Genomic DNA, 14,357 nt, shown 5'->3' on the forward strand with positions numbered 1-14,357 from the left:
ACCAAAGAAAACTGAGAGCATTTACCCTGATTTGTCTTGGTTGACGGAACGCGGGAAAAAGGACTAGGAAATAGGTCAAGCTCCGGTACACAAGTGGGCTCACAGAGATAACAGACCCTATTTAGATATTGAGATTTTTTGGAAACATCGTAATATCCAAAGGGCCCGAGCATTGGTTGATACTGGGGCGGAGGCCACTTTAATTCATGGTAAGTCGAAGAAATTTCATGGACAGTCTTTTACAATTACTGGTTTGGGTGGTAAAGAAACACCCGCAGTTCAAACTGCACTCGAAATTAAGATTGGTAGGATTCCTCGTAGAGAATACTCTGTGTTGGTTGTACCACTTTTGGAATTCATAATTGGAATTGACATTTTGAAAGGAATGACTTTGCATCTGGATGATGGTTGTTATCAATTTGGAACTAGACAGTACATTTCGACCAGACCCGTACGGGTTGGCCGTTTGCGAATGCCACCTATTAAAATACCTTTAGCCACGAAGGTGGTTTGTCAGAAGCAGTATCGTATCCCAGGTGGTCATGAAGAGATTACTGCTACTATTCAGGATTTGGTTGACGCGGGAGTCATTACTCCGGTCATATCTGCTTGGAATAATCCCGTTTGGCCCGTGCGCAAAAGTGACAATTCTTGGCGCATGACTGTTGATTATCGAGAATTGAATAAAAACACACCTAAATTGACTGTCGCAGTGCCTGACATTGTCACGCTCATTCAGAGAATTCAAAAGCATCCAGGTACGTGGTATGCTTCAATTGACATTGCTAATGCTTTCTTTTCGATACCGATTGCCCCCGAATGTCAGGAACAGTTCAGTTTTACATGGAATGGACGTCAAATGACGTTCCGAAGTCTTCCTCAAGGCTATGTGCATAGTCCTACGATCTGTCACCGGCTGGTGGCAGAGCATTTGTCTGAAGTGCCCACGAATTCACGAGTTCAAGTCTGTCATTATATTGACGACATTTTGATTCAAGGTGAAACGCAAGACCAGGTACAGTCCCATTTAGATCAGATCATTGACTGTTTGCGAGCAAAAGGCTGGGAAATTAATCCCGATAAATTACAAACTCCATCCCAAAATGTGAAATTTTTAGGAATTAATTGGCATGAAGGTCACAGAGAAGTGATCCCACAGGTAAAGCGTAAAATACTTGATTTTGCAGTTCCCAGAAACAGGAAAGAGGCTCAGTGCTTCATTGGTCTGTTTGGATTTTGGCGTCAACATATTCCACATCTAACTCAGATTTTAGCTCCATTGTATCGAGTCACTCGTAAAAAGAATGCGTTTGAATGGGGTGAGTCTCAACAGACGGCTTTTAATTTGGCTAAAGAAGCTATTCAGTATGCCTTGGATTTGTGGCCCGTGAGTGAAGGTGATGTGGATTTGAATGTGTCCGTGGAAGGCTTGTATGCCAATTGGAGCCTGTGGCAAAAGCAGGGCAGACAAAAAGTGCCATTGGGTTTTTGGACCAAGAAATTACCCGAGGCTGGTGAGCGTTACTCACCTTTTGAAAAACAGTTGCTTGCTTGTTATTGGGCTCTGGTGGATACCGAGCAATTGACCCTAGGCCATGCTGTGATTTTGAGGCCTGAAATTCCCATTATGCAGTGGGTTTTGAGTTCACCGAAGTCCCATCGAATTGGACATGCTCAGGAGGCTAGTGTGATTAAATGGAAATGGTACATTCAGGACAGGGCACGTGTGGGTCCGAAAGGTGTGGCGGTTTTACATGAGCGAGTGGCGCAGGCGCCCTCCAATGAGACTGAAAGTGAGTGTTCGGTTCCCGTGGTGCAGGAGTCTCCCGTGAAGTGGGGTAAATCATTTGATGATCTGTCCGTGGAGGATAGAAAACATGTGTGGTTTACGGATGGTTCTGCAAAGTTCATTGGTGACAAAAGACATTGGAAAGCTGTTTCATTCAACCCGATTACGCAGAAATTGTTGAGCACAACTGGAGATGGTAAGAGTAGTCAATATGCTGAACTCTATGCAGTTTACCAAGTTTTGAAACAGGAACTACCTGGCACATGTCATATTTTCACTGATTCCTGGTCCACTGCGAATGGACTGGCGGTATGGTTACCAACATGGCATTCTCATAATTGGGAATTGCATTCAAAAGAGTTGTTGGGAAAGGAATTGTGGCAAGAAATTTGGGAGCTGCTCCCGCAGAGCACTGTAACAATCTTTCACGTGGATGCTCACACTCCAATTGACTCCCTTGACAAATTTTTCCATAACATTGCAGATGAAAAGTCTAAAATTGCTGAGGCAGTGGTGGACATGCAGGATTCTGATCTGGCGGGATTGGCGAAGTGGGCCCATCAGAAAGCAGGACATTTTGGAGAGAAAGCCACTAGCAGGTGGGCTGCCGATAAAGGAATTCATATTCCTTTTTCTTTAATAAAAGATGTCATTCTACATTGTCCCATTTGTCAGCATTCTAGGAAAAAAGAGGTGCCTCAGATTGTTCGAGGACACTTACATCGAGGTAAATTGCCCGCCCAAATTTGGCAGATTGACTATATTGGTCCGCTCCCTATGAGCAGAAATTGTCAATATATTTGTACAGTGGTTGACACTTATAGTGGCCTTTTGGTCGCTTTCCCTTGTAAGAACGCTACCCAAGTGAATACCATTAAAACCCTGGAGCTAATTATTCTGTACTATGGTGTCCCATTCCAAATTCAATCTGATAATGCATCCCACTTTCGTGGAAGATTGGTGCAGGAATTCTGTGCGGAAAATAATATTGATTGGGTGTTTCATATTCCATATTACCCACAGGCTTCAGGACTGATTGAGAGGATGAATGGTTTGTTGAAAGAACAGTTGCGCAAGTTGACTGATGACCGTTACAGCCAGTGGAGAGATGTCCTGCTTCAAGCTTTATTGATTCTGAATAATCGCCCTTTGTTACATGCTGAATCTCCTTTAATGCGTTTGTTTCCTCCAAGTGTTGATGTGAAACCTAATTCTTTATCGAACACTGTCATGTATTGGGAAATTACCCCCGGTGCTTTGGCTCCATGTAGAGCAACCCCAGGTTCTGCAGGCCTCGACCTGCATGCTTTAAATGATGCTAAATTTCCAGGAAAGGATCGAATCATTGTTGAAACTGGCGTTGGTGTCTGTATACCTGCCGGTAGCTTTGGATTAATTGCCCCTAGATCTGGTCTGGCCCTGAAAGGTGTACAAGTGCTCGGAGGAGTGATTGACAGTGATTATCAGGGAGAGATTAAGGTTCTCCTGCTTAATAGCAGTGAGACGGATTTGTTCATAAAGAAGTCTGACCGCGTTGCTCAGTTATTGATTATGCCTGTCTTCAGTGGTGAGATAAAAAAAGGCTCTGCCCCAACGTTGCTAACTGTGCGAGGACAAAAAGGCTTCGGATCGTCTGATCTTCCTGGAGCTAAGATATGGGTGCAATCGCCTAAAAATCCTCCTGAACAGGCTGATATTATTGCGACCGGTCATGACAACACCGTTTTGGTGATGAAGCCAGGGAAAGATGGCTGGGAAGCTGTCCCAGCTGATAAATGTTACTTACGAGAATGATTAAGGCCTGTGTTTGTATTCTTTCAGATCATTCTCTGGACTGCTGCTGCAGGATGTGTCGGCGCTGGACTCCTTTTGGCCTGCTACGCTGGGAGAGGAGAGGATCCGCCGACGCCGGTTGATGGGATCATCCGAGCCCCGCGGTCCGCGTGGGCATCTTCTTCCAATTTTTGGATTACACTCGCAAAGCGAGTGACGAACTTTCCGCATTTCTGTCTTACCCCAATGAAATCCGTCACTGACATTTTAGCGACCTGTTTGGTTGCTGTCCCTGCATCTACCGAGACTTTGCGACATATTTTTAATATCTCAAATGCCCGACCTAATGTTATTTTAGGCGACTTCGCGGCCCATGAATTTTGCCCCTCATGTACTGCTCTTCCAGACCTCGATATTGCTATTCATTCCCGAATTACTACCTTTAATATTACCCCTGGAGATCTATGCTTTATTATGACGTGTGACCCTAAGGCTATTACCGAATGTTTAAAATTGAAACTTCAGGCCGCTACTTCTTTTTCAGCTCATCAACGATTGCTGTGTTTAAAGAGACTTCCCAATTCATGTCTTTCTGTAAAGAACAATATGACTTGTAAACGTTTATTAGTTGCCCCTAGCCATTATCGTTCAATGTTACTGCCAGCTGGATGGCTATTTTCCTGTGGGAATTCATCTTGGCCCTATATTCCTGCGAATATTTCTGGTGGCCCATGTGCCATCACTAGATTGAGTTTGCTAATGTTTTCCTCACATCCTACTTCACATTCCCGTATTGTACGTGATTCAATGTCATTGCATGAAGATTGTGATTCCTCTGTTCACCTCTATTCTAGATCAGAATACCTTGGTTTAGCTTTTTCTATTATTGGAGTGCCCGCATTGGCCGTTTATAATGCCAAGACAATCGGCAAAATGGCCTGCTGGATGGTTAAGTCTATCAATCAGACATCTACTGTTTTGTCTGACCTTTTATTAGATGCCCAAGGTGAACGTAGAGCTATTTTGCAGAATAGAGCTGCTATTGATTATCTTTTGTTAAAACATGGACACGAATGTTCTGATTTTGAAGGTCTGTGCTGTTTTAATTTGTCTGACCATTCTAAAGCTATCCAATCCCATATTGACAAACTCCACGACTTGACTGCAGAAATTAGACAACATATAGATCAGGGTTTCTTTGACTGGCTTTTTAATTGGTTGCCTGACTTGCATTCCTTACGACAGATTTTTGGGGGAGTTATTGTCGCTATTTGTGTCTTGATAGCTATTTGTTGCTTTATTCAGTGCATCCCTTCCTTGCTCCAATTTTTTAGACTTAGTAAGAGACATAGATCAGTTAATTTTGTTTCCTATTATTCTTCTACTGATGTTAGTTCCATTTAGTTTGTGGTTAATAGACTGGAGTCAAGGGGTGTAATGTAATGGCTGCCCTTCTGCTGGCTCTTTGGAGAGGGAGAATGATGGAGAGTGACTCCAGCCTATCACCCCCATAGTATAGGGGTTAGGACTATAGACAGGGCCCCTGTCTTATATATATTAGGGCATTTTCGTGCCACTTTCCTTAATGTAGGGCTTATGAATTTAAGTTAGGGGATAGATATATAAGTATTAGTATATTTTCCATGGAGTTATGCATATTGTGGGCTCCGTAGGCCTTAAACGAGACAGACTCCATTTTGCTTTCTGCCTGGTAGCTCGAGAAGGCTTTCTAGGTGAAGCGTAATGTTTTAGTTTCAAGCTGTTGTTCGCTTGGAGAGAACCGGTTCAGGCTGACCCTTATCGAAGAAATGTATTTTTCTCCACACCGAAGACACAACTTCAGGCCGGCCGGCTGGGAACGTGTCCTTGGTACGGGGAGGTACAAGAATTTGGTGGGCGGCAGGTTACTGGCCGTAGCTTTCCATGAAGGAACGGGCTTTGATATTAGCGAAGGTGTTAGTCAGTTTTCAGTTAGTCCGTAGGTGGCATCTAGCCGTTAGCATCTCTGCCATTAATTATCTCATGGCGGACAGTCGCCATCTTTGAAGTCCTAGAAAGATTTAAGACCGAAACTCTCTGAGAAAGACTGAAGGAGAATTAGCGCGGAGCGCACTGATACAGAGAGAGAGAGAGACGGTAGCTAATAACCAGCAAGGTTCCGGTGCCCTGGAGGGAAGCAGACGAGGTTGAGCCTAGCGGTGCAGACGTGTACTTGTGACGGCTGGGGTGTGACTGCAAGGCGAGCCAGGACACAGAGACGAGAAGGGAACCTAGATGACTGCCGAGCCCAGACTTCATATTAACCAGGTGATGTCCGTCCATTGTTCATAGAACGTGCACTCTAATCTTGACCTTTTCTTTGCAGAAGCTATGTTGCATAGTAATGTGATTTGTGTCTACTGTTAATAAATATCCTAATTCTTATGGAATTATCGTGTGCCTCGTGTTCATGTTCAATCTTGGTAAATGCATCTCCTAGTTGAACGTTGTTTATGTGAGCGGATGTGAAATCCCGATCAGGTAAATAGTGATCGAACAAAGAGGGAGTGAGTGGACCTTTGATGCCAAGAATAGGAGGTACACCATATAATTTGGGAACCGTATCAAAAGTCATTATTATAGTTTTATCCCGAGTAGGTAACTGAGATATTGTCCTGATAATGTTTCATAGGAATGTGGTCGTCGTTGATATGCGGCGTTAGTGAGAACGTTGGGTGGGAGACCAACGCCTATACCCACAGGATTGTGGCTTGAATAAGTGAGAACGCCAGGAAGGACACTGGCGTGTAGTTTCGCAGGATTGCGAACAGTTTGGAAAAGGGAGAATTGGGTTCTGCAGGCCCATGTGTAGACGCACCGGATTCTGTGTCAGATCTGCCCTAGGGTAGACCGGTCTGGGTCGGGGTGGCCGCGAGACCAACTGATGTGAATAAGATATTGTAGAAAATCTATGTATATTCCCCATCCTTAGGTACGACCTATATATATATATATATCCGTACATCTATCCATTGTGAATACTGTCTAAGGAGGGAAGGTGAGTACGTTTTGGCTGGGTCATAGGGGCCCCTGGGGGCTGATCCCATTTCAACGGAAAATCCAGCCATAACAGGGATAAAGCCAGAGGGCAACTATTAAGACAAGTAGAACCCTCATACTTTAAAAAAATAAAATTTAAGGTTATTATTGATGCATGGAAGATCTGGAAACGCACATCAAAACATCTAGCAATCCCGAGATACACCAAGTACACCCCTCTTTGGCATAGCTCGATTTTACCATCTCGGCTTAATGACGCTATCTCTAAAAAATGGGAGAATTTATTTGGGGATTGTTATTGTAGGTGACCTTTTGACCGAGGCCCAAAAACGTCATTTGGGGAGTTACAGCAACATTTTTCGATCCCTTCTTCAGACTATTTAAAATACATACAAGTCTATACTACCATTCGGCAGCTCTCACCAAAAATCCAGTTAGACTCTATCCCCTTCTTTGAAATTATAGCTAGACGAACCACCAGGATAGGGGCTATATATGAATTATTGACAAAGAGTCATTGTGATGACATGGAGCGTGTTGAGATAGGATGGGCAACAAAATTAGATAATCCTAATGTAGATGTTGATATGTCATTGTTGTTATCTTCCAAATTGTTCCTAGCTTCCAACTTAAAAGCCCAACATTATAAAACAATGTATGACCTTTACTACACACCTGCAAAATTATTTACCTGGGGCCAAAGGCCTAATGATCAATGTCCAAGCTGCGGTTTGGCCCCAGCAAACCTTATACACATGTTTGCTGATTGCCCTAAATTATATTTAATTAAAAGAATGATCTCCGACTACTGGACAGAAATCTTTGGGCACAAATTAAAAACATAATCGATGTATGTATTTGGCCATGACGATTCTTTAGGGTATAGTAAAGAGGAAGTAATGTCTGTATTCCTAGGCATGGCTGTGTTTCGAATGATACTTTCTGCCCGCTGGAAAGACCTAGAGGCACCCACCTTCCAAATGTGGCTAAGCCGGTTTTTGGGGATTTATAAACAAGAGACAGCTATATATAAAACAAGAGGGAAAAAATCTAGAATGCTTGGGGCACAGATTTGGGCTCCTATTACCGTCTGGTATGAGAATAAAAGGGATTCCTGAAATTTTTGTATGATAGAATCATGAACTTTATACCCTAAGGATGATTGTATATTGGATTATCTTCTCTCTTTATAATTAGAACTCGATGTGAACCTTGTGATGTATCATTATGCTGTTAATCGTCCATGTTATCTTTCACATGAGTTTCTTTTCTCCTTACTGTTGTACAATTTGAACCTGCTCAAATAAAAATATATATATCGTAAAATAAATAAATAAATAAATAAATAAATAAATAAATAATAATAAAAAGGATGGGTACCACTTGGGTGTGTGTACTGTATCCAGATGTGGGTTCAAAATGGTGAGACCCTGTTGTATCCCTGTGGTTCTGAACAGGAGGCCATAAAACTAGCCCTTTAAGTCACCCTGGTAGTCCTGAGTTCAGGTGAAGAAACAAGGCTCAAACAGCAGGGCAGGCCTATAAGGGTTCAAGGTAGGTGTCTAGAGGTTTCTCTTCGAAGTGCTGGATTTAACTGCCTCCCCTGCCCTGGCTCCAAGCCGGCTGCAGAGACAATGCAGTGGCAAAAAGCCCTTTGTGTGAAGGCAGAGCACAGCCTATTCAGTTGCAAGTGGGACTGTGCCCGCTCCGACCCACCCCATCATTCCAGCAGGTGGCCCATCTAAACACTCTCTCTACCTCTATTGTGGGACTGTTGGGATGAATTCACAAAGTCTAACTGCCAACTGCAGCAAGTCATGGGATCCAGGGAAGGCTGCAAGCACCAAATGGCAAAGGACAGGAAAATGCTGACTTCCTAATAGGGACATTTTCAAAATTGTAATTGAAAATCCGACTTTACCATTAGAGAGGATTTTTAATTACAATATCATAGATACCAAACATGATATTATTATCTATCCCCAATCAAAAAATAGCATGTATTAAATATAAGAAGGCAACTAAATGTTATCCTGTGGGACAGGTAGGTCTCACAGTAGTGAGAAACCCTATGGGTTATCTATGGCCTACCTTAGGGGTGACTTGTATCCAATGAAAGGGGAGTTTAAGTTGGCAAGGGGGTTAAACTGCCAAGTCAATTTGGGAGTTGAAAAGTGCATTCAGGCTGCAATGGCAGGCCTGGGACATTTTTTAAGGGGCTACTAAAGTGGGTGACACGATAAGTGCTGCAGGCCCACTAGTAGCATTTAGTTTACAGGCCCTGGGTATATGGTATACCCTTTACAAGGGACTTATAAGTACATTAAATATGCCAATCAGATGTACACCAATATAGCCATGTTTAGGGAGTGAGCACAAGCACTTTAGCACTGGTTAAAATTGGTAAAGTGCCTAAGACCAACAAAACAAATTTCAGCAGAACAATTGAGGAAAATTCATGTAAAAATTGGGGTAAGATCACTCTAAGATTGACAGGTCAACCATTACTACTAAAGCAATAAGTACAATTTTTACTCCATGTTAAACTGGGCAAAGGATGAGCAGACTTAGCAGTCGAGAAGAAGCAAATCCGATTCGGAGCGTATGTTTCTGACCAAATCGCCCCATTCCAAATGACCAAGTACGATGCGAGGAAACCATCCACGCCAACCGAATTGGTTCCGAACCCGAATCAGTCAGTCCAACTCGTTCAGAGCAGATTTGTTCAGCTCAATGGGGCCGGCTTTCAAAACGAGCAAGTACGATGCCCAATTCTGACAGCTGTACGGCTCAGTTTTAACAAGATGAAAAGTTTGTGGGAATCAGACTTTGGGGATCCATAGCAGGCCCCCCTTCACCCACTGACCTCTGAATCGGTTGCAAGGGGGTACTCATGGGTCCCCCATTCCATGCAGCACAGTGTTGCGGCCACCATATGGTGCCCGCAACAGGGTTCATGCTTTTCACCACACACCCCTTTTAGCATTGGTATCCTCTCCAGTCATTCGGTACACAGACTCCCATTGAGTTTAATGGGAGTCCGACCTAACAGAGTCCACCACTATACAGACACATCGAAATCAATTTTAATTCAAATTGTGAATTGAATATAAAGGAATTTTCCAAAAATCTGTCTGAAATATGTTCAGAAAAGATAATTCAACTCTGCACATACTGTGTCATATACTAACAGAGATGTATTGTAAGTACTCTGGGAATTGATAAACTATGAACAATTACTCCCAGATCTTCCCTGATGACATTTGATTTTTTTCTATGAATATCTGGGTATCATATTCTAAATGTAGCATGTGTAACTCCTCCTTCAGATAGGGAACAATACTGTACTTTAGGCACAAGGCTTGGTCACCGACCAGAACTTGTCTCCAACTTTATGGAAGCATCCGACCTGACCCCCTGTGCACACAGCCTGTGGTTGCTTGCAGAGGAGATTGGGTGCATAAGTTTTTCTCTGGATAAATGTATTTGTGCATGTTCTTAAAAAAATGTAAACGTTTTATGTTTCGATTTTTTAAACCTTTATCTGACAATATTGAACTACTGTATTTTTTTAACTAATGTTTTATGTTTCGTTTTGTTTTTTCCACAGTCTTTTGTAAGATGATTTTCCATGGCCTTGGAAAATATTGTTACATTTGTTTCTCGAGAAGCCTGAACTTTTAGGCAATGCCTGCAATATGTAGCAAGATGCTGCATTTTGTCATCATTTCCCTCTCACTTTTAATGAACCACTTCTTCTGCTACTGTCTGTTCTTCTTCTGCTGCCTTACTCCTCTCCACCTAAGCTCAAGTTTTGTTTTTGGGATGCATATCACCAAGGTGTTTCCACATTGCACTCATTCCCATGGAACACTGGCCACGTTGCCCATATGCAACACTTGATTGCACAAAGGGGACATAACCTCCTGAGCAGTTATGTTTTTGAGAGAGCTAGAAATCTGAAATACTTCAACACCACTGATTCTTTTTCAGGCCTCAGTGATTGGGTTGCTACAGATGTCGATGTAATGTCAATAACTGCATCTGTGCTGAGGCCAGTGGATGGTATTTTTGATGTCCACTGCTGTACAGTTTTATCTGAGTCCATGATGGACTGTGATTGTGTTCACACCAATCTGTCTCTCTAAAACACCAATGAGTTAATGGGGTTTAGGAAATTCATATGAGGCTTTTTCAAAAGCTGTGGGCTTATATTAGAGGAGTGTTCCTCCAGTGGCCAATGAGATGTTTTTTTAAATTTTTATTTATTTGCTGATATTCCATTGGTACCAAAGTACTGCTGTGGGACCAATACAGCATTATTCTCGTGCGGTCGTTACTTCCTTTTCCATGTCCCATAGTAGTACCGCAGGACTTAGAAGCTTTAAAAAAAAGGCTGTGTTTTCCTTGAAGAGGTCATATTAGTTAAGTTTGGGACTAGGAGTCTCCTAGCAAGTGCAAATAACCAAGATCTTTAGAATCTTTCATTACAAAATCTGCGTTTTTACGTGTCAAGTACTGCAGTACCTAAGCATGGTAGAGTGGTCCCTGTGAATCACTGTACAACTACCCATGATTAGTTGATGTGATTGCATTGTATTTAGAAGGAGTTCCCACTCTATTACTGTCATTAGGGAGTTGCACTTAAGTGTATACACATCCTCTGCACTCTCTTCTCAGTTTTTTCTTTGAATTGTAAATTTGGGGAAATATCTACAAAAAAAACATATAAGATGGCAAAGATCAGAGTGCAGTTGAAGAGACTCAGGAAGAGCAACAGGAGCTGAGGACCTCACCATAGTGCGTTGCTTAGCACTTTTTACATTATTCCTGGAGAAAAAATGTGGCTGCTACAGTGGAAACATGCAACCTGTGCCGCTGTGAATTCTCCAGGGGTACCTGTAGAAAGTATTCCTTTGGAATATCAGGAATGATTATGCACCGTTATGCACTGCACACCACACAACTCAATGCTGCTAATAAAAGGTATGAATATGAGACGTTTTTACGCCAACAATTACGCTGCATACCATCACTCCGCAATTTTAATTCCGCAAAGACAAACACCCCGCAAAAAAACACAACACAAACTTTTACAACGAAAATGCCTTTACCATGCATGCCAGTACAACGCAAAGGCATGCATGTCAAAGGTATACTAATTGTAAAAGTTTTAAAGGTAAGTATGAGTACCCTACCCTACCCTACCCTACACCCTAATGTAGTACCCCTGCACAGCCCACCCTCGACACACAGTCCTTTTCCTACATTTACGCTACCCAACATGACCCCCCAACACTACCATATACCACTGTTCTTCCCTACATAACTGTACCTTAATACACTACCCCTGCACGACCCTACACTACACAAACACCACGTCACTACGCTACACTATACAAACACTACCCTAAACCCTAAAACACTACCCTACACTACACAAACACTACAACATTACAGTAAAACCTAAAATACTACCCCTGCATGACCCTACACTACACAAACACCACATCACTACCCCAAACCCTAAAACACTACCCCCAGCATGATCCTAGACTATACAGACACTACAACACTACCCTAAACCCTAAAACACTACCCCCTGCATGACCCTACACTACACAAACACCACACCACTACCCCAAACCCTAAAACATTACCTAAAGCATGACCCTACACTAAACAAACACTACACCACTACCCTAAACCCTAAAACACTACCCGTCGCATGACCCAACACTACACAAACACTACAACACTATCCTAAACCCTAAAACACTACCCCCTGCATGACCCTACACTACACAAACACTACACCACTACCCTAAACCCTAAAACACTACCCCCATATGACCCTACACTACACAAACATTACAACACTACCCTAAACCCTTAAACACTACCCCCTGCATGACCCTACACTACACAAACACTGCAACACTACCCTAAACCCTAAAACACTACCCCCAGCAAGACCCTACACTACACAAACACTACAACACTTCCGTAAACCCTAAAACACTACCCCTGTATGACCCTACACTACACAAACACTACAAAACTACCCTAAACCCTATAACACTACCCACAGCACGACCCTACACTACACAACCACCACAACACTACACTACACTACACAAACACTACACTACACTACACAATCACTACCCCAGCACGACCCCCGCACCCCTAAAAAATTAACCCAAACCCCCTTACCTCTCTCGTCGTCATGGTTCCATCTCCCTGAAGTCTATTTTTTTCACAACGCATGTGCATCTACCATACATGCCTTTAAAAGGTAATCTGTTGTGAAGGCATGCGTGGTAAATGCACACGCGTTGTGAAAAAATGCGGAGTGATGGTATGCGAGGTCAAAGACCTCGTGGAGTAATAGTATGCGGACTGAAAGTCCGCGGAAAAAAAGATTCATAATAAACGTGCCGCACCCTGAGGAATATGAGGGATTATCCAATCTTCTGCTCCAGTCCAGAGTCTGCAATCTGGAGATTTACCTTCATCAAGAATTACTGCTACCCAATCTGAGACCTCAACCCCTTGAATGAATACATTCGATTGCATGGATTAATATGTGCAAAATAAAATATCTGCTGGTGAACAGAGTGCCCTAGCTAAAGACCATCAGTTGAATGCTCACCAAGTAAAATGCAATAAATATGTATGTCTTTTATTATTTGGACCAAGTTTAGATGCCTTGTTTTTGGAAAAATGACATAACAAATTAAAATATTTAAAATAAAAGGGGTTCTTGGTAGGACAACCTTCCCCGGTTAAAATGTAAAAAAAAATGTGTTGTTTCTCATGTGTGTGTTTAAATGTTAAAGCTTGTCCCTATGTTTTTAATGGGAAATATAAGAATTTTTGGTACAACATTGTGTAACATACAACCATGGGCCACAATTACTAACACTTTACACTGAGTTCCAATTACATTTCTAAAAGAAACCTGGCACAAGGGCCCTAATTAGGATTTCGGTCGGTAAGCTTCCAAACGCTCTTCATTGGCTTACCGACCAACATCCTTGATTTGAATTCCGAATGTGTATTACGATTACGACGGTCGGAATTTAACTGGCTGGTCAATCCCTCTGGCAACAGGCTGAAGGAGCCTGTTGGCCAGTTGGAACCGCCAACATAATCCATACAGATGGCGTTTCTGCCATCGGAATTATGGTGTTGGTGTCTGACAGGCTTTCCATGTTGGGTTTTCTGACCTTTAAAGCCTGTCGGAAAGTGACTTTGAGGGTCCCCAGCAGGGCCCCCTTTTTCAGCGGCCTCTGCTTGGAGGATGTACAGTGTGACAGGCACTGTGAGGTACCACATTGCATGAAGGGAGCTTTCCATGTGTGCTATATGGATGAACTACCCATGGGTTTGATGCAAATCTCTAGCTACTATGTAGAGATGGATTTTCACTAGGAAAATCTGAAACCAGGTTAGAAAAATAGAGTGAAATTTAATAAAGATAATAAAATAATAAGATTATGAGTTTTTAAACTTTTAGGTGCAGATAGGGCCAAAAAGCACAAAGTGCCACTCCCGGGTATTTGGTCTGGTCTTACTGGACTGGGTTAAAGTCACAAGTTTAGGCAGACAGCGATGAATTGTGAGTTGGATACAGGGACAAGGTTTGTCCTGTGGAAGAGTTTACCTTCTCAAAGTCCAAGTCCACATGAGGAGCCAGTGCAGAAGATTCGCATTGGCAGGGGGCCGCAAGGAGATCGTTATCAGCTGGAGG

This window comes from Lissotriton vulgaris, chromosome 1_1 (genome assembly GCF_964263255.1).
Source record: "Lissotriton vulgaris chromosome 1_1, aLisVul1.2, whole genome shotgun sequence".
In the NCBI taxonomy this organism is placed as follows: Eukaryota; Metazoa; Chordata; class Amphibia; order Caudata; family Salamandridae; genus Lissotriton; species Lissotriton vulgaris.